The sequence below is a fragment of the Columba livia genome, chromosome 3, assembly GCF_036013475.1.
Source record: "Columba livia isolate bColLiv1 breed racing homer chromosome 3, bColLiv1.pat.W.v2, whole genome shotgun sequence".
NCBI lineage: Eukaryota > Metazoa > Chordata > Aves > Columbiformes > Columbidae > Columba > Columba livia.
In genome coordinates, this window is record NC_088604.1 from 23,333,563 (window position 1) to 23,355,743 (window position 22,181).

The following is a 22,181-nucleotide window of genomic DNA, read 5'->3' on the forward strand; positions in this document are numbered from 1 at the left end:
TCATCAGTACAAAGAGATGCTAACAAGACCCTGTACTCTCTAACAAGAATCTGGAGTTAACAGATAATCCAATAAGAGAGGGGAAAGGAGGAAGAGGAAGGAAGGGAAGGAGAACAGGGAAAGAATGGGAAAGCGTAGGAAGTTTAAAATGGTGTCTACAGAAACTTTCTTCACTGTGATAAAGAGATTTGATTTTATATGTTACTGCAGATGCAACACAAAATTATTTTATTAAATTAAATACAAAGTGAAATAAGTTCTGAGTGCACCAGGAATACAAAAAGGACGCAGATTACTTTAAAAAAAAATATTTTGAAGACTGATATCAATTACTGACAATGAAACTTCACAAGAGCCAGAATATCGTTTCAGATGAGGATTTAAAAAAAGAATGTTCTTATAAACAACCGAACCACTGAGATCACAAAAATAGGCAGGAAATTTCTTAACAAGAGGTTTTCCTGCAAGATTTTGCTATTTGTTTTTACCATGCTGGAGAGAAGCATGAAGAAAAAGCATTTTCTGAAACAGAGCTAATCCATTTTCTAACAGAAATGAAAAGTGCCACAGGAACCAAAGACTAATTTCCATCAAAACTTCTGTTGCAATTCTCTTTACCTTGTTAAAGGAGAAACAGATATTTGATGGTAAGTAGCTTCCTAGATCTTATGTACCTATTATTTTAGCATCAAAAGGAAAGAAGTAATTGTATTTTTATATGTCGTATTCCAAAGCAATTTTTTTATCTACTGCTTAGCAGAATTTAAATAGCCAGCAAGTAGAATGAGAGGCTTGGTAGCCAAGTACTGAGAAGGCCATAAGCCTGGGCTGGAAAATGGAGAGATCAACAGGTCTGAGATTTGGCTGTTGGAGGGACCAGGGGGTCCAAGACAGTCGCTGAAGAGACCATGAGGTTCAGGTGTCAGCTACTGACAAGTAGCTACCAGAGAGACCCATTTGCATGTCTGTGCTTGGAAGCAATTGGAGATCTAAGGGACATCTACTGAGTAGGTTGACTGTATAAGACCAGTTACTGAAGGGTAACTATGGCTTGTATGTAGATCTGAGAAACAGCAAGAATGCTGCTGTGGCCTTGGTGGCTGGTATGTCCCTGGTTTGTCCCCAGTAATTGGGGAGACTGTCTCAGCCCAACTCCTAGAGAGATCCACATAGAACATATTTTTGATGAATGGGTTTTCTTCATGATCAACCAGACAGGAACAGGATGAGATTGTTGGTGGCTTTCATGTCTGTGTCTTTTGTCAGCATTCATCTGTGTGGCTGGCCACATGCAGATGTATATATGTGTTGTGTTCATGCTCAGTCTTGCTACTGACTGTCCCTGAAACATAGTGCTGTGGTGGCCTGATGGCTATTGAGCTATCAGATTCAGCAATTCCCATTGTAGTCTCTTCTTTCAAAATAATAAACTAGACCTCTTTCCGAAGACCCTATAGTCACTGCCTATAGCATAACCTCAGTCAGATGTTTGCAAACTACATAAATTCTTGTGCTCTGTATTGTTATATTTAGTTTTTAATATATAGATTTAAGTTCTGGAATGAAACATATCTTTTTATTATGTCTTTTGCCTTTGAGAACTCAAACCTGTACAGATAAATAATCTTATCCAATGTCTAGTTATTATTCAGCTAATACAGATTTTATACTCATATCCCTTAATAACCATAATATATTAGAATAATATTTTCATCTGTCAAGATTACGTAGGAAGATTTCATTTTTTAAGTTCAAAAATATATTCCCTGAAAAAGTAATTTGAGTTTGTCTTGATGGCTAGGAGTCTATGTGATACATTCCTCTGCAAAAGCAGTCATTACCTGACAAACTTCAGCTCAAGTCAAGCTGCACAACAAAATTATTCACACCCCATCTTAGTTTACTTTTCTTTTGAGTGTCTGATATGAGGAACAGTTTTTACCATTGTTTTCCATGCATTTGAATTTTCTGCAGATCTGAACCTTATTTCTAGAACAGAGTAAAACATGCTTGATCTATGCATATTCTTACCTTTTAAAAATAGTACAATTAATCAATATGCCAATAAGCCTTACATAATACAGATGGTAATCTTAAAATATTTTGTTAGGTACATAAGTAGCATTCATCTATAACATCTTATGGCATACAATACTGTAGGGATACAAACAATCTGATAAACAGAGGCAAGATTGTACACAGATAATGATAAATATCAAGGAACAGTTTCAGATATTTTTTTAAAAATATAAATCACTCATATCTTAATCATCAAGATCATTTATTTCACCATGTAAGCCTAAGGAGAACATGTTTAATTAAACCTAAACACAGTTGGGGATGTGGGTAGTTAGGTAAAAAGCACCTGGTAGTAGTTAGGTAAAAAGCACCAGGACTTCAGTCACACAAGCACAACAAATACATTTTGTTTTGGAACAGAAAACAAAGGTTGGCCCTCAGAGTTTTGTTCCAAGGAAAATCTCAGAAATTATATTCTGCCTTTGAAATCACAAAACCAACATTATTTCATCTTGAAATATTGTAGTAACATTTCGCAGAATCACCCTATTCACCTGTGGTGTTATTTAAATATCACCATCAGGAGTACTCATTGTCCTTTAAGTATTTCTTTATTGTCCGTATTAAACTGCATGGAAAAAAGTACTCAGCACACCAACCTCTGGCACAGTGAACAAAAAAGAATCAGACAGCATATCTAGCACATACATAATAAGGTATTCAATTAACATCCTCAGAGATAACAATTGCAGTAGTATTTTATATAATATAATTATTGTACCATTATATTATAATTATTAAGAAAAAATAATTAGGACAGATTTTTTTTTTTTTCTTAATTAATGCAGCAAAAATATATATTTGCTTTCTATAAAGATGTATTTCATGCAGCCTTCCTGTATGACAGGTGTTGTGGAAAAGCCTTTTGTTACCCTCTGGCAGTGCTTCATTCATATTCAGGGAGAAGCACAGGCAGCTCTTGAGGTAGTTATCTTCTGAATCCCAATGGGATGGGCTCAGCAACAGTATAGCTTGGGCTTCACTTAAATAGGTCTGCTTAAATAAGATGTAACCTGCTTCTTGAGAAAGTCTGGAATACAGCCTAAGTCTATGGCTACATCACTTGCCTGCATTTCAACATTGTGAATGTTGAGCAAGTCTGTACTAAGAAACAGCTATGGACTTAGAAGTGTTATAAGAGTTCAGTGCTTACAACCATCTAAAAACGGGGTGTATCATAAATTACTGGATTTCGTTTGTTTGTTTGTTTTCTGAAATCAGGATCCTTAGGACTACATCTCTGCTGTTCTGAAAGAGCAGTACCTTAAAGCATGCCCTGCATCCTGCCTTCCATTCACAAGGCTGCTGTATTGATAAGGTGGGAATGGACAGGGGCTGCCTGTTGAAGCATGTAAAACAAATATTACAGCAGAAGTATTTCACAGAATCACAGAGAATCACAGAATGTTAGGGATTGGAAGGGATCTCAAAAGATCATTTAGTCCAATCTCCCTGCTGGAGCAGGAACACCTAGAAGAGGTTACAGAGGAAGATGTCCAGGTGGGTTTTGAATGTCTCCAGAGAAGGAAACTCCACAACCCTCCTGGGCAGCCTGTTCCAGTGTTCTGTCATCCTCACCGTGAAGAAGTTTCTTCTCATATTTAAGTGGAACCTCCAGTAGTTGGACAAGGGGTAATGGGTTCAAACTGGAACACAAGAGGTTCCACTTAAAATTGAGAAGAAACTTCTTCTCAGTGAGGGTGACAGAGCACTGGAACAGGCTGCCCAGGGGGGTTGTGGAGTCTCCTACTCTGGATACATTCAAAACCCACCTGGACACATTCCTGCGTAACCTCATCTGGGTGTTCCTGCTCTGGAAGGGGGATTGGACTAGATGATCTTTTGAGGTCCCTTCCAATCCCTAACATTCTGCGATTCTGTGTTCCAGTTTGTACCCATTACTCCTTGTCCTATCATTGGCTGTCACCAAGAAGAGCCTGGCTCCATCTTCGTGATACTCACTGAAAAGCAGCACAGCTTATAACACTGATATAGGCCTAAAATCCTAATTCCTTATTTTCCTACAACACTCACCCTTTAAATGTTTATAAATATTAATGAGGTCACCTCTCAGTCTACTCTTCTCCAGGCTAAAGAGCCCCAGCTCCCTCAGCCTTTCCTCATAAGGGACATGCTCCACTCCCTTAATCATCTTCGTGGCACTGCACTATACTCTCAGGTTTTTAGATCTGTGTCAAACTAAGACATGATTTGAAATCACATGGGAATAAAAGTAAGGTTTCTATATAGTGGGTTTTGTCACAAATGTCTTAACCTGAAATATGGCCTGATTTTTATTGGTTTCAGTAATGGCTAAAGAGACATTGTCTGAAAAATAATTAGAATAGAAAAGAAAAGTATCTATGTTGAATTTTATCAAAGTAGTAAGTTATGACAAGCATGCAATAATTTCACATTGCTTTATTAAGTACAATATGCTCTGAGGAGATTATTACTGTAAATCCTAAGGGTCTTTGCTATGTATTTCCTCTGTTTTTCCTATAAGCTAGCCAAAGTGCCTGTCCATGCTTTAAACAGTTTCTTCTGTATTTTTCTGTTCAGGTATATAGCACAAATATGCAGTGTTGTAATGGCTGACCTCAAAATTCCATCTTATGAAACCTCGTTGGGTCTTTGCTGCTTTGTTGCATACTTTTTGACAAACTCTAATCAATCTGTTTTAATATCAAAGGAAGCTTCCCTCCAGGTATGCTCATTTAAGTCTGAATGTCAGAACTTTTGACCTTTTCTTACCTCGTGCTGGTGCTGCTGCTTTGTGAGTTTGCCCTTGTTGGCTTTGCTTTCTTTAGGAACTGTCAGTGTTTCCAGCATCCTTCTAACTCTCCCTAACCCCTTGAATGTTCTTTTCCAGAGAGTTGTACTGTAACTGTCTAGCCTTATTTGCTCTACCTTTAAATTTATTCTGAGTTGACTTATCTTTTTGTACAAGGCTGTCAGGTTAGCAAAAAAAAATATTATGTTTTTCTGTTCTTTTCAAAAACCTGACTTGAATGATGCTTTCTCTAATTTGGCAGGAAGTGTCAAAATAAAGATTGTTACCTTTGTTTCCTCCTATAAAAATATACGTCTCTATTTTGTTCACACAAGCGTTTCCCATAAAGATTTTCAGGGAACCTGCAGTAGACTTAGCATAGAGAAAACCTATTTTGTGTCAGTCTTCCTTTGTAATTCTGAAAAGAGTTCACATATAGAGGTACGTTCCTTCTGTTCTAGTTCTTTTCCTACAAATATATTTTTACTGCTCTGTTGATGTAGACAGTAAGAGTCAGAGACCTCACTGGAAAAAAGTTCCAAATGTGATCTGGGACTGTATGACTTTCCTCAGTTTTTTCTGTGTATAAACTCAGATCACCACTAAAAGTCTGTAACAACAGCCTGTCAGAGGAAGTATCAAGCTAAAAGTGCCAGGATAAAAAAATGTCTCCTAGCTCATACGTTGGTAGTCTTAACTTTTCATCATAATTATCGTATTGACAATTGTTTACTTTGAGCTAACCAGCTAATATTACTTATGGTCAGCCAGGAGAATCAGCAATGTGATTATGGTTCTGTTTGCAGTATACTTTAGAAATAAATCCTATTTTTTTCTGTGTTTAATATCTGCTAAAATAATAGAAGACAGTGGCATGGACATGTGTGAATATAGCAAGGGATTAATAGAAACTCAGACATGTGACTTGTAAGGCTTTTTCAAAGGGTGACTAGGAAAACCAGTTTATGTGTCTGATGTAAATATTTAGGTGTGTGTAAACAGAGAGAGAGAAAAATAAATTAAGAAAAAAGAGCAAACCCCCAGCTTTTAGTGGAAAGTGTGAGGAGAGATCAGTGTCATGAAGTCCCAAACAGGAAGAACTTTGCAAATGGCAAAACTGTTCCCAGTTGAACTGCAGTTCAGTTCTTCTAGTTTGATCTGTATGTACATATTTGTGTACAATTGGGTTCCCATTAGCAAAATACAAACCTTGCTCTCTGCATATAAACATTAGTTAAAAAATAATAAGCAAGATAAGGAGCTCAAGGGTAACCGATGCTGTATTAACAGGGGTGTTTGTTGTGAGGTCAGTAAATTAATAGCAGAACTAAGCTTGGAGCTGAAAATTCATAGCTAAATGTTTCATTTGATTGGTGAATATCTCACTTAAACCAAGATCTTTTCGATCAAGTAGAATGGTGTTCATTTCTATATATTGAGGAACACATTATTTTGGTGGTACTTCCTTTTAAAATCAGGGAGAAAAAAAGGAGAAGGGAAATGGAAAAGGAAAAGGGAAAAAGGAAAGGAAAATGAAAACGGAAAGGGAAAGGGAAAGGGAAAAGGAAAAGGAAAGGGAAAGGGAAAAGGAAAGGGAAAGGAAGGGGAAAGTATTCTGCAATATCAGTGCTGTTTTCAGTTTCAGGATAAAAGCCAATATTTCAGAAGTTTTCTATGTGGGTTTTAAGCTCTGTCTCACTTTGAAATACTTTGGAGGTTATTCGCAAATGTTGACATTTTATTGCTCTTATCTGAATCTTCCTGTTCTGCAAATATATTTTGCTAGAGTGCATCACATGCTTCAAAAGGTTATTTAATGTCTTCATGCATTTTGAATATTTTCTTTTAGTTACAACTCTGTCTGCCTATTTCTTCCTTAATTGGTACCTGGGAGTTGTCTGCTTGCTTACTATGTACAGATTTTTTTTTGCTCAGCATATTTGAACTGTTTAATTCTCCTACTTGCTAAAGAAGAAACTCATTTCTTTGGGACCTGTAATTCACACTTGTGCAATTCTTCTGATATTATTGATGTTATTCCTGGTCGACAATGTTAAATTTACATTCATAAGTGAAATGAGACTCATGCTTCTGTACATTTTATCTGTTTTCTAATTAATTTACTTTTTGGTATCCCTTTTTCTTATTTTTGTCCAAAATAATTTTTTCCTAATATCAATTTTTCTAAAATTTGTTTTTAGCACATGGATACTGCTACTGATTGATGATTCATCTGGGTTTAAATGTTGAGAAATGTATTGCTTTTTTTTTTTTTTAAAAAAAAAAGAGACCATTAATATAAAAATACCTTGAATTATGAATTGGAAACAATATTTATCAAGACTTCAGCAATAAGTGTAGGTTTGTCTCAAAAAAGTTTATAAAACTGTTCAAAGTAGGAAAGGAAAACCAAATTAAAAAAGGAAAACCAAATGAATACCAGTCGACACCTAAAACACTTAGCTAGTTAATTGATGTATGTGGAGAGTTTTTGGGCCGTATGCTGTGAACAAGCCAGGGCTTGGGGTGGCTGTGGTGCACTAGGACTGCATGGAAGTAAACAGAAGCTGGTCTGCCCTCGACCCAGGCTGCAGGAGGGGCACTGTCATCGTCGCTGCGCATGAATAACATGTGGACAGTGCCCTGCAGCTAATCACCATCGTGGTGGGGTGAAGAGTGACTGCAAGTGTAACCAATCATAGCCTGTGCTTGCCGCATGGCTTTTCGGTATAGAGTATATAAGGGTTGGAAAAACGTGGTCTGGGGGACATTGATATTCAGTGTTGTTAAGAGTTCATTAAAGGGTACTGATGTTAAATTCATATTGAATTAGACTCATTACTCTCGCCGGCCTGCTCGTCATGCTCAAAGAGGTCCTGCCGGCAATTTTGCATTCTCCACATCGTCTCACGACAGATGTCATTTTATGTCTGAGCATAACCTGTTTCTATGGACTATTATCTTGACTGTCAGGGCCCTGAGCACACCCTCCCTTCACCCTGCCCATGGCCCAGGACCCCATTTCAGCTCCCCAGGGCCATCAGCCCTGCCTCTGCAACACTGCAGCAGGGTTGGTCTTTCAGCTGCACGCAGTTTGACCTTGCCTGGCCATGGGCCCTGCCAACAAAGGTCCACAGGCCCATGTCCCAGCCTGGTGTGAATCTGTCTCCATCCCCATGGACCTGCCCAGCCTTCCCAAGGGTGGACCATGGTTACCCTGACCCAGCCTGATCCTGACCCCACCTGCAGGTTGATGTCCCTGCCCAGTCTCTGCCCTCATCATCATCATCATCATTGTCATCGTCACCGTCGAACAGTCTGGGCTCTCAACTGAGACTGGTTTCTGTGAGAGTCGGCCCGAAGATGGAGCAGTATTTGCCTGAACATCGCCATCAGGAACTGAGAGAACTGAGGCCCTGACAGAAAGAACGCACGGTCAATGACTTGGAGAGAAGCCTGAGGAGAAGCACTGATTTCTCCGATACGGGGGGGGCTACTGCTCACAATAGCTGATGTATGGACTTCGCCTGCTGCTTCAGCCAAACCAGGCCCAGCCTCCTGAAAGTGATTTTTATGAGGGTCTCTTCGACCCGGGGACAATAGCTACCATCCAGAAGATGTATTCTCACCTGCAACCTCAGTCACACGTGTCCCCCACCTGCTCCCCCAAACAATGGCCAACAAAAAGGACCATGCCCAGAAGCTCACCAAGGGTCCTGAGGTCACCCAATGGACCAGAGAAAGGCCCCTGAACGCTGGACATGTAAGCGTTGGCAAAAGAAAGCTTGAATCTTTCAAGCCTGCACAGTACTAGCTTGGGCTGCGAAATGAAGGCAGAGGCTGGCTTCAAACAATGGGAGCAAAGAGGGGTGAAGAAGCATAAGAGATGACTCTCGAATGGACACCATTGAAGATCTTCCTGCCAGAGGATCCCGAACCATGACAGAGGACCAGCAGGGCTCTACAGGACCAGGGACCAGAGGGATGTTTCTGGAACTCGACTGGTGATAAACACAACCTACTTTCTCATCTTTACTTCTACTTTTACTTTTTCCCCGTTTCTTTTCCTTTGTCTTAAAATACTCTTAAGATACTCTCTCTCTCTATCGCATTCCGCTTTACGGGAAAATTGATAAAGTAACACTGTTTAATTGAATTATAACCCCTTGACATTTTGGTTGCCTTAATTTTGCACTTCAAGATCAAGGTAAAAGAAACATCACAAGTCCATCACGGAGTGGACCGTGACAGTTTCCAACCCTGGTCCTGCCCCCTCCCCTGGCTCAGATACCTGCCCAGTCTGGGCTGGTCATGGAGCTGACTTCCTCAGTTCATTTAACCCTTAAGGATCATCTAGCCCTCTCTGCTCCTTGACATTGGATAAGAATAAAAGGCCGAAGTCTAATTAGTCATAACTCCATTGGCTTATTGATAAGTAATTAGACAACTGTATCAGTCAAGAATATTAACATACAAGGAGTCAGCACCTAGTTTTCTAAACTGTTTTGTTCCCTCCTTGCTTTCCCCAGCATGGGCACTAGGTCAGTATGTTGTTTCACTCAGAGATACTGAGGTCGATTCAACCAGCTTGTGACACACAGTTTTATAGAGTTGCATTATCTCCATCTGCTCACAAGAAAAGCCCAAAAGCAAAATAAATAACATTCTGAAAATACAGAACAAAATTTGCCTGTGGGATTTTAAAGGATATATAGAGAAGTGAGATGCCTACAAATCCTCAGGTTGCAACAGAAGAGGAATCTCCTCAAATTATATAGTAAATGAAAGAGTTGACAAGGTATTAGAACAGTTCAGATGAGTCTCTGTGAAAAGAAAAGAAACAGGATAATGAGATTTAGGTTCCCAGCTCCTCACCTCAAAATATGTACATTATAACAGTCAAAATAATAGCATACATCAAAAACCTATTATAAAATTAAATTTAAAAAGTTTAATAAGCATAATATTAACAACTTCATTAAGTCACTGATAAAAGAAAAAAAAAACAAAACTTTTGGATGCCGGATTGCCCTTTCATCAAGGGTCTCTGGCAATCAGTCCTCTGAGAATTTTCAAAAAGTACAGACAATATTTTAGGCACACTATATTCCTGTCTATTTTAAGATACTCAAAGTCAATCTCAGAGCAACAACAAAGAGGAAAATGATTTCTTCTTTTTTTTTTATTTTTTTCTTTTGTGGAGTCTTCCCAATAACTGTGACAGTATTGCTTCTAGGTCAAAAGTGTCTCAGTAAATCTGCACCACTTGTAGCAGTAGTTGCATTTTGATAGCATGATAACTATGAGTAAGAATGATTTTCAAAGGAAGGCTTTCGCAATAGTGGGATGTCGTCTAAAATTGTTGTCAAATTGCAAACAGAAATGTGGCACTACAGGTCAGTGTCTCATATGTGCCGGAGCTATTTGTGTAAGATGAGATGTCATAGGAGATGTTATGTTGATAAAAATGGTGATTTAAAACTGGTCATTTTAGACAAGAGAAATGACACAGAGCTATGTCCAGGACACAGCACAAGGTAGGCCAGCTTAGTGAAATTAGCTTGTTACTTCAGTCATTATTGAACTATCGTAGCAGATCATTACTCCCTGTACTACCTGTTCTTTGGAAAAGATAGAGGATACTATGTTTCCTGTACATCTGACAAGAAAGTAATAATCACAGTATCTGGCAAATCCTGTATGCTAGGTTTCCCTGCACTGTGTTTTCTATTTTCAATTTAATATTTGTCTCTAATGGTAGTAAATAAACTCTCTGTCTTTTTATTATGCTATTTGTTGGTTTGGTTTGGTTTTCTGTTTTTGTTTTCTGTTTTGTTTTGTTTTGTTTTTTGTGTTGTTTTTTTTTTTTTTTCTTTCATATGAAGAAAACTTAGCTAATAAAAGAGTCAGAAAATCTTGACCTTAAATAATATTTTGTTTAACTATATTTTATGTAGCTATGCCACAGTTTATCACAATAAACCAAAAATGTCATGGAATTTCCTAGAGCAACGGAACTGATCATCTAACTTATTATACTTTTAGGATGGTTTGGATTTGATTTTAGCCAGATAGCACTCACCCACAGAATTGCAAGACATAGTCAAGGTAGCATGGCTCAGAGATTACTCTTTATGTGCAGTTTGGATACAGCTTTGATTCAGGTGACTGGAGAATTTAGTAGCATGCACATGGACTTTCCATTCATTTTTGAGCTCAGTGCCAGGGAATAGTGGTCCTGCAGGCTTTGTACTTGTTACTGTAATGTAGCCTCTCATTCCTTTGATTTTCCATATTTGTTTTATATTGAGATACCTGACTGTTCCTAACTCTTTTAACCTGTTCTTTTGGCTATTGCTATGACTATATTTTAGATTATTTTGTGATGAAACATATAACACCTGTATTAAATATTTTAATAATATCTTGCAGATATTTGAGACCTTGTGTAAGCTTGACAAAACATAACATGCAAACACATGTACACACAAACACAAGCATGCTATGTATTATTTTAAGCTCTGCAAGTGAGGAGTCATATTGTGTTAGCGATGCTACGAGATGAATCAGGTATTACATTGAAGAGAATCAGAAAAAAGTGTGCTGTGTGCAGCTGAAGCTGCATGACAGTAAGAAGTCACAGTGTTGTAATAAATAAGATTTGAAATCACTATACTGTGATGTGTCAGAAGTCAGGTGTCTGAAATTTGAAAAAGAATGTATGCAGCACAGCAAAACAGGAGTGCAACATGAGGCTACCCAAGTGCAAAGACCCAGGTTAGGCTTCAGTGAAGCCCAAAATATTACAAAGAATTACGCTTTTATTATGGTTCTTCATTTGTGGTTCTTGGTTTGAACACTCTCCTGAATTTTTTCATCACACTTTTTTCTTTTTTTATCCCTTAGAATATATTCACTCAAAGGCTTCTTTTTTTTTCTTTTTTTTTTTTTTTTTCTGGTATTTTTTGTGCTGCAAAAGAATTCTATAAGTCTTAAATGCAAACAGTTTGTATTATGACTAGATGATGAAACACATTACTTTTGCAGACACAGATTAGATTTTTACTTGGGCAATAATGCAGTTAATGATTATTGGACAGAAAATATTTTATCAGATATCCGAAGGAAACATTAGAATGTCATGGAATAACTGCCAACAGAGCAAAATGTAAACATTCACCTTGATATCACAAAAGCAAGTCTCCTAAATATGAATTCGTATTTCTTAACTTCTGATTAAAACGCTTTTGTACGTGTGTGTGAATAAAACATGCAGATATCTGATGTGTTCTTAGGAACAGTTTCTTCTAAGAGACTTAGAGTGACATACTCAGTTGTGCTTTGCAGCTGAGAACGGTAAGCAGGATGCTCATATATGACGATTTGGGAATAACTCATCTTTTTTTTTTTTTTTCAGAGACAAGAGACAGCTTCTCTCTAATTCATATGATGTCCTAGCTACCTTTTTTTTTTTTTTTTGGAGGGGGAGTTCACTGTTATTTTTGTTTGTTTATTGTTTGTTGTTTTTTTTTTTCTTTTTTATTTCCTAATTTGTGGCACTTGGGTATAGTATAGAATTTTGTTAAAAAAAAAAAAAAAAGCTCTTTATGTTGTAGGATTTTCTAGCTAATAGATCGAAGGGATCTATTAATTTAGCAATGAATTTTTGAATTTTATTAAATTGTCATTTCCTTTCAGCTTTTTTCAGCTCTACTCAGAAATTTTCTTTCAAACTTTGTCCAAACAAAGCAATGCACATAGTAGAAAATACCAACACAGCACTGACTAAAAACTGTTATGTGAAAATGAACTTAGAGTAACTATCAATAACTGTATGCAACATTCAAGCTTCAGATAAAACCTTGAGACAAATACTAGGTGAGCTTGTGTGCTTCAATGTGACTTTTGAACTGTAGAGTTGTACCATGATGAATTTCAGCTTTTATATCTGAGGTATGCTTCTACCTTGAAAAGAGCAACTATGCAGAAGTTAACCTCTGGTACCCTGAAATTTTAGTTCTTCTGTATGATTGATCAGAAGCCTATCAGCTCATTATTTTAGTCATAAAACTGCTCATTATTTTTACCTTTCCTTTTTTGTCGATAGAATCATAGAATAGTTTGGGTTGGAAGGGATCTTCAAAGGTCATTTAGTCCAACCCTCCTGCAATGAGCAGGGACATCTCAACTAGATCAGGTTGCTCAGAGCCCCATCCAGCCTGGCCTTGAATGTTTCCAGGGACAGGGAAATGAAATGAAATGAATATTCAGAAATTGAATTAAATGGATATTCAGAAGTATAAAATAAACATATATCTAACAGTTTCAAAAGGACCTCCACAACAATCCCCATGAAACAAAAAAAAAAATTCAAACAAAAATGGTCCAAAAATACTCAAATATTTTTCTTGCTTTTATCACATCCATTTATGAAAAGTAATTGATTTAAGCAAAAATGTATGAACAAGGCAAGGTGGTGGACTTGCTGTTCATGTGGGAGAGCAACTGCAATATATCAAACTCTGCATAGGGGTGGATAAAGAGTTTATGCGTAAGGGGTAGCCTAATATGAGTGACACTGTTGTGGGTATTTACTACAGGCCACTTTATCAGCATGAGGAATTTCAGACGAGGCTTTCTACAGACAGCTAGCTGAAAACAGTCTCATGATCACAAACCCTGGTTCTCATGGGGGGTTTCAACCACACTGATATTTGCTGGAAAGACAGCATAGCAAGGCACACAGGAGGTTCCTGTAGAGCACTGATGACTTTTTGACACAGGTGGTGAAGGAGCCAATGAGGAGAATTATGCTACTGGACCTTATACTAACAAACAAAGAAAGACTTTTTGGGGATGCGAAGCTTGGGGGCAGCCTTGGATGCAGTGACCTTGAGATGATAGTCTTCAGGATCCAGCATGGATGAAGCAGGGCGTTAAGTAGGATTACAGCCCTGGACTTCAAGAGAGCCAACTTTGTACACTTCAAGGTCCTACTTGGATGAGTCCCATGGGTTAGGGCTCTAGAAGGTAGAGAGGTACAAGAGAGATGGTTAATATTGAAGGATTACTTCCTACAAGCTCAAGATTGGTACATCCCTCTGAGGAAGAAATCCAGCAAAGGAAACACAAAACCCACATGGTTAAGCAAGACATTCCAACAAAACTCAAGTGGAAGAAGGAAGTTTACAGAATGTGGAAAAAGGGACAGGATACCTGTGAGGAATATAGTAGTATTGTCAGAGTATGCGTGAATGCAGTTAGGAAGGCTGAGGTATACTTGGAATTAAATCTGTCAAGGGATGCCAAGGACAACATGAAGGGTTTCTTCAAGTACGTGAGTATGAGCCCACTGCTGAATGAGGTGGGTGCCCTGGTGATGGAGGGTAAAGAGAAGGCAGAGTTACTGAACACCTTCTTTGTTTCCATCTTCACTGCCAGTCACAGATCCTAGAGGTAAGAGAGAAACTCTGGAGAAAAGAAGACTTTCCCTTGGTCAGGGAGGACTGGGTTAGAAATCATTTGGACAAACAGGACACTCACAAATCCATGAGCCCCAATGCAATGCACCCATGAATGCTGATGGAGCTGGCAGGTGTTATTGCTAAGCCGCTCTCCATTATCTTTGAAAGGTCATGGAGGAGAGGTGCCTAAGGACTGGAGGAAAGCTAACATCACTCCAATCTTCAAAAAGTGCAAGAAGGAAGACCAAGAAAACTACAGACTTGTCACCCTCACCTCCATCCCTGGACAGACGATGTAACAGGTCATTCTGAATGTCATCTCTAAGCATGTGGAGGAAAATAAGGTTATTGGGAGTAGTTGGCATGGATTCACCAAGGGCAAGTCATGTTTGATCAAACTGATGCCGTTTTATGGTGGCATGAATGGCTGAGTAGGCGAGGGAAGAGCAGTGGCTGTTGTCTACCTTGACTTCAGCAAGGCTTTTGGCACTGTCTCCCATAACATCCTCATAGCTAAGCTCAGGAAGGGTGGGACAAATGGACAGTGAGATGGAGTGAGAAATGGCTCAATGACAGATCTTGGAGGGTTGTAATCAGCAGTACAGAGTTTAGTTGGAGGCCTGTAGCCAGTGGTGTTACCCAGGGCTCAGTAGTGGTTGCAGTCTTGTTAACCCATTCATCAATGACCTGATTGATGGGATAGAGTGTAGACTCAAGTAGCAAGTTTGTAGTAAGTTTGCTGATCACACAAAACTGGGAGGAGTGACTGATACACCAGAAGGCTGTGCTGCCATGCAGCAAGACTTGGACAGAGTTGGGCGGAGAGGAACCTAAAGTATTTCAATAAAGGCAAGTATAGAGCCCTGTTCCTAGGGAGGAATAACTACATGCATCAGTACAGATTGGGAGTTGTCCTGCTGGATAGCCACATTGCAAAGAAGGACCTGGGAGTCCTGTTGGACAACAAGTTAGCAATGTGTCCTTGTGGCAAAGAAAGACAATAGTATCCTGAGGTGCATTAGGAAGAGTGTAGCCAACAGGCTGAGGGAGGTTATTCTCCCCTCTACTCTGCCCTGGTGAGGCTGTTACTAGAGTACTGTGTCTAGTTTTGGGCTCCCCTGTTCAAGAAAGACAAGGAACTACTGCAGAGAGACCAGGAGAAGGCTACAAAGATGGTTAGGGGTCTGGAGCATTTTTCTTAAGAAGAAAGGCTGAGAGAGATGGGTCTGATCAGCCTGGAGAAGAACAGACTGAGAGGGGATCTTATAAATGCTTACAAATATCTTAAGGGCAGGTATCAAGAAAATCAGGCCAGACTCTTTTCAGCGGTGCCCAACAACAGGGTAAGGGGAAGTGGTCACAAACAGAATCATGGGAAGTTCCATCTGAATGTGAGGAGAAACTTCTTTACTTTGAGGGTGACAGAGCCCTGGAACAGACTGCCCTCTCTGGGCGGTGGAGTCTCCTTCTCTGGAGGTATTCAAAACCCACCTAGACATGATCCTGTGCAACATGCTCTGGGTGAACCTGCTGTAGCAGTGGTGTTGGACAAGATGAACTCTAGAGGTCCCTTCCAACCTCAGCCATGCTGTGATTCTGTGATTATTCTGCAGTTTTGTGTATTGAGAAAATGTTTTTCATGTCCTTCTGTGGTCTGAAGTTATGTCTTCCTCATGTTTACTGATCCCTTACTTTCATATCATTTATAAACTAAGAAATGTCATTCTCAGTATCATTGGCTAAGGAAGGAATATAAAACAAAAACATTGCAGACTTTGAAAAGCTGATCCCTCTAAGTACATTTTTGAAGTCTAAGATTCCATAGACCCACAATGATACAGATTGTTTCACTAATCTTAAAGTGACTGTTAATGTGGTTGAGAATCAGAACCTATAACATTTAAAGATCTGGAAGACAGTGAGATGTTTTATATTTCAACAATTTCCACAATGAGTACTGTTATTGTGTGCTTAAAATTCAATGTATTTGATGCCCTTGCCGATTTGTCTAGTCTAACTGTTCTTTTGGATTAAAGAAGCATAAAGACTATTACAACAGAACACAAGTGAGAACCAATACAGAATAATGACATTGGCCAAAATCCAGGCAAGAAGTGAATGCCTATTTGTATGATTTCTAGCAATATTAAGAACCTAAGACAAAAACTGAGACTTTGAAAGACCACCTTCAGCTTCTACCTAATCTTCAGGCCTTTAAACAACTCAGTTTCTGAGTTAACTATTAGATTTCTCACTCTGGGTATGCTTTAAAGCTATATATATCACAAGTATAATTAATCTTCTACTCTTAGCGTAGAAGTCGACAATTAAATCTCCCAATAATGGCAAAGCCTCATCCTAGGATGAGAAACTTTCCTTTTAACTAACTTATTCTGCTTTCTATTTGTCAAGTAGAATCTTTAGATGCCCTTGAGACATATCAAATTATTCCTAGAGAACAAAAAATCTAGTATAGGAAATGTCCACTATGTAGGGCAGAGGAACCTGATCTTTAGAAATGCAGTCCTATTAAAAAGCCAAAAGCCAGTTTTGAAAATGAATCATGTTAATAATCTTTTTATAGGCTAAGAACTTCTCCCTAAGACTTTGTACACAAAGCTGAGTCAAAAAGCACCTGCTACCAGAAAATCACAGCCTATTATTTACAAATGGTTTTGCTGGCAGTAGATGGCATATGAGGAGACTCAGTTAAAGTCTATTTCTCCCTTTTAATGACTAAATTATTAGTTTCTTTTATAACTTTTTTTTTAACCTGATATCATCTTAACATATTACCCTTTACCATCAACTCGATAATTATCAGTTACTGTCTGAAAACCCAGGAATTTTGACTTTCACTTGATCAGTTAATACAATGGGGTTTTCTGTCCTTAACTGTAATACCAGATAAACCCATTTATCAATGACAATAAACTATCCATCATGATGTGGGGAAATGGGTTATGAATTGCTAGACCAATACATTTTTGATTAAAAAAAGTCATTCAAATAGATATTGAATAAAATAGGTTTGCAAATTTCTTATTGAATGGAAAAAATCACAGTACATTATTTTATTTATGTAAAATAAAATGCTCACATTTCAGCATGCCTATCACAGATATTCCAGAAATAAACTATATTTTGAATAACATTTCAAACATAATTGTTTAAATAGATCATTTAATGAAGTCTGATTCCCCTGAAAAGTCATTCCAACTACAGACAGTAGAGAAAAACATTTCAAGAATTTAGGTTTTCCTCTTTTTTCTCACTTTACTTTTTTCCCAAGAAAAAAAAAAAAAAAAAAAAAAGATGTGGTTAGGAAAAGAAATTAAGAGAGAAGACTTATGTAAAACAAACAAACAAACAAAAAAGTAATTTTAAAAAGATCTCATTGGTGGCTATCAAGCCTCTCTGAACAAATCACATTCCTAAGTAAAGGAAAAAGTCATGTCCCTCAGTGCTGTCAGGGCTGAGTACAAAAAAACCCAGTACAATAGGAGAAGAATGACAGATATATATACCAATATAAAGTGAATAGAGGAGGAGAGCTTTTTTGGAAGAATGGGAGACTTTACTTCACCTGGGAGTTTGAGCCTACAGTTGTCTCCATTAAAGCAGTAGACCTTTTTTTTTTTTGTGTGTGTGCGTGTGGAAATGTGTAACAGAAGTTAGTCCCTGCTCCCAGAAGTTTAAGATCTAAAAATAAAATTTCTTAGGCCAAATCAGATAGCAAGTTGCTTCTGAAGTCTAACTTGGACTCCTCTTTCTTTGCAGCAAAATCAAGTCCCCACTTGCTTCCCCCCAAATGAAAGGTTTTCTGAGAGAAGTAAAGTGAAAGAGTAATTCTCTGTGAGTGTTCTTTATTCTGGAGCTCATTCAATTCATAACTTGTTTCACCAAAGCCTGGGCATGTTAACCTCTGGAAATGCTATTAAACTTACTTTCTGTCTAGTCTATTTAGGAGAATAAGGTGAAGTCTGGATTGACTATCTGTCTAAGTATATCGCTAATGTACATATTTGTCCATTTTTGCACTAGGGTTCAAAGCATTACATAATCTGCAAAGATAGAATGCAATGTGCCATCATTAAGTGGAATCTCATTTCTTGATATACTTGGTACTTTGGATATACTGTAGTTGTTATCACAATTTTAAACACGCAAGGGAAAAAAATGTGAGCAAATTGTAGGGCGTTTGGTTGACTGTTGTTTTGTTTTTTTTTTTTCCTAATGATGAACATGTGATTTACACATATCTATGAAGAGTCTACTGTCTTGTTTTCTTCCTGCTTCTACATTAAGTGTGTAAGGTAAAATAAATCACAAGTGTCTGAAATCAAACTGTTACCTTATTGAAAATTAATGTCTTATAAAAGAAAGGCAATAGTTACGATTTGAAAAATTGCTCCTAAAAATATTTATACTATTGTATAAAATTGGTCTAGATTTCCTTTAGAAGAGCACATGGCAACAAATGAGTGGATTGAATATTTATTTTTAACTGTTTTTCACTTGTGTAGTCCCTACATGTCAAGTCACGATTTTTGAGGATACTGTACATTTTAATTATAGGGTAACAGTTCTGGAAATTCCTAATTAAAAAAAAAAAAAAATGAGCTAAGAGTAAGTGACAGAACTCATTTAAAACATAAAACCAGAGATTCAGCAGTCTCCAGAGTCACTCAGTAAATCATGACAGAACCTAATGACTAGTTACCTAATTTTCACCCATATAGCTTACCATACACATTTCTTGCCCAGCTATATTTTTGTCGTCCTCAAAATCAACCAAACAACCAAACAACAAGTATGCTGAATGTTGATGATGTTTTCTTACCCACTAGTTCATTTATATGCTAAATTATTACTTGGATGTTGACTTAGGATATGTAGAATCATAGAAGCATCAAATCATAGAATGGTTTGGATTGGAATGGACCTTTAAAGGTCATCTATTAATACTTCCATCCCCCTCACTGACAAGGGCAGGAACATCTTTTACTAGATCAGGTTGCTGATGTAGTCCTGATTATAAAAATATTAAGCTCAGTTTTCATACATAGTTTAAACAACTTACCAAACTTTTTTTTTTTTTTTTTAATATATTCTTCATTTAATCTTTTTACTAACTGTGTGGTAAAAGATTCTGTTTCTGTAAGTTTGAGTTGACAGTGCACCCCAAAGCACCCTCCTTTTGACTGAGGAGTAGTATGGAAATCTTATAATTATTTGAACTATTGATACTACCCATTACCTTGATGTGAACAGCAATACATATTGCAAAGGCATGGAAAACCAGAAGCAGCAGAGCTTAGAAAGCCCACATTTCAACAACCGTGTCATTTATATGCATGATCGGTGTATAGCAGTTTGTTAAAACAGCACAACTGTTCTAAGGGAAACGTAATTGTCAATTATGCCATTTAGATTAAGTTAAATGGAAGTGTCAGCAGGAAGCCAAAGACTAAGACTTCCTTAAGAGCAGTAGAATACATGTAATTCTGAGAAAGAACTGATGCTGGGCAGAAGGAAATAGAAAGACAAGAAAGGAGTCAGTAGCATGAGGGCATACTGTGGGACTTTTCCAATAGTTTACAGCAATGACCATACCCAGAACATTCTTTGACTGGAGTGTAGGACTGAAATGGGGCACCACAATCAGCAGGACACTGGCAGCAGACTTCTTGTCAGAGGTCTGCTTATGGTTACTGTATTCCACTTGATAATTTTGTATTAAAAAAAAAAAAAAAAAAAAGAGCTCACAGCTAAACTAGTTGTATCTCAAGACTCTGTCTGAACCAGCTTTCTAACATACACTACTACTGTGGTAACTTGAACTCTGTTGCAAGTTCCTAAAAGCCCCTGACACTAAAATACCTTCTTTCCCTCATGTCACTTTGCTTAGCATTGGTCTGTCTTGCCCTCCCTTGCTTTGGCTTCTTTTTCCTTCAAATTCCTCAATTCTTTTTCCCTGTCTCCCACTGCAATCATTCAGGAAAAAGATTGTGCAATTCAAATATTTGGGATATTGCTGATTAACAAGCCATATATTTTCAACAGGGAAAAAGAGGGGCTTGGTTCTCATCACAGTAAGATTACTTCTAGTGTATTTCCCCTCAGACAGCACCAGCTACTAATATACATAAAACGTGAAGAAATTTAACAATATTGAGATCTACCTCCTTGCCAGACCAGACTGAAAATAGTGGAAAAGGGGAACAGACAGACACTAACACACTGATGTAAAATTTTAGGACAAAACTGTTTCCTTAGGAAATTGTTTGAGACTAGGAATTGTTCATGAATGAATGAATGACAAAGATCCAACAATTATTTATTTTCTTTTAAAAGTTTTTGATTCCCATGAACTAACATTTAAATATCTCTACTATAGAATAGTGCATGCAAATAAAGTAACAAGCAAGATTGTAAAGAAAGTTGATACTTAGAACTTCATAACAAGGAAAAGGAAATGTTTAATTAATGAATGGACACCTGTCATAAAAATTAAAATCTCATTTGTTAAGGAAATCTGTCTTATAATCCAATTGTATTTGTGATGTACAAAACTACATTATGCTAGGAAATACAACATAATCCATCTCATCTATTACCCTAGAAAATGCATTACAAGATAATAAAGATCCCATAAATCATTCAGTGAAATATGCATGTACCATTATGAATCAGATAGATTATACTAATGTTACAAATGCAGCTTATTAACTGTTTTATACAATGAGTAAGCTGTAACCTGGCTGTACAACCTTCATACCCCTATTACCATCAGAATAAAATGAAGGAAAATCTATCAGTCATTTATTATACAGTCGTGTGACCAACGTTTTATCTTTTTTTCTGTTGTTGAGGTAAGTGCCCTTGTACTCTATGTTTTGTGCAGTTCTAATATTTTTCAGACCCTGAATATAGACTGTCTAGAAAGTCTGTTACATGTCCTCTGAAAGTGACACATCGTAATCATAGGTGCTACATCTTATCATGAAAGCACAGAAGAATCACAGTGCTGCCTTTCAAATAATAATGTGAAGAATCCCCATGTACTGAATGCCTTCATAAGAATATAATGAACATAAAATGGCACTGTGTTTATTATATTCACAAATATAATAACCAAACTATTTTCCTTTTCATGTAAAAACTATTTTAAAAATTGATAAGCATTAGATTTACAGAACAGATAATTATGCATATTCAAGGAACATAATGTCATGTTGTCTTCAGTCTTGGATAATAATCTATTGCTTTTATCCAGGTATTACTGAAGGCACTCATAGACCAAATAATAGTGTCTGCCTTTCATAAAGATAACTAAAGTTCAGATCCTCAGGTACACATAGGTGCCTATTTGTCTCTTTAGGGATGTATTTCCATAATTTAGGAAACATCAACATTATTGAAGTCACTGCTCGGGTCCAATCCAGTCCTGAAGGAACCCGAGTCCCCTAAAATCTACATAAATATCATCCTCTAGTCATCAAATTGACCAAGGAGCCAGCTCACACCAAATACAAATCAAATGTAGTTTTCTTCAGTAGTGAGTTAGGTATAAGTGAAATGTATGATGGCATGATTTCTGTTTCTTAGAAATTGTGTGAATTTGGCCTAAATCATCTGGAATGATGAAGCTGGAGAGGTGACTGCTCAATTTACTTACTAGGAGATATGTATTTTTGCAGGTAGGTGAAAACTAAAATGAAAAAGTCTCCCATTACATTGTACAGAAGAACATAGCAGAGGCTAACTCAACAGAAAAATATGAATGTCTTAAATATATTAGCTATTTTAAGTACATACATTAAATAATATTAGCTAAAGAAGATCTTTATCATCCTTATTTT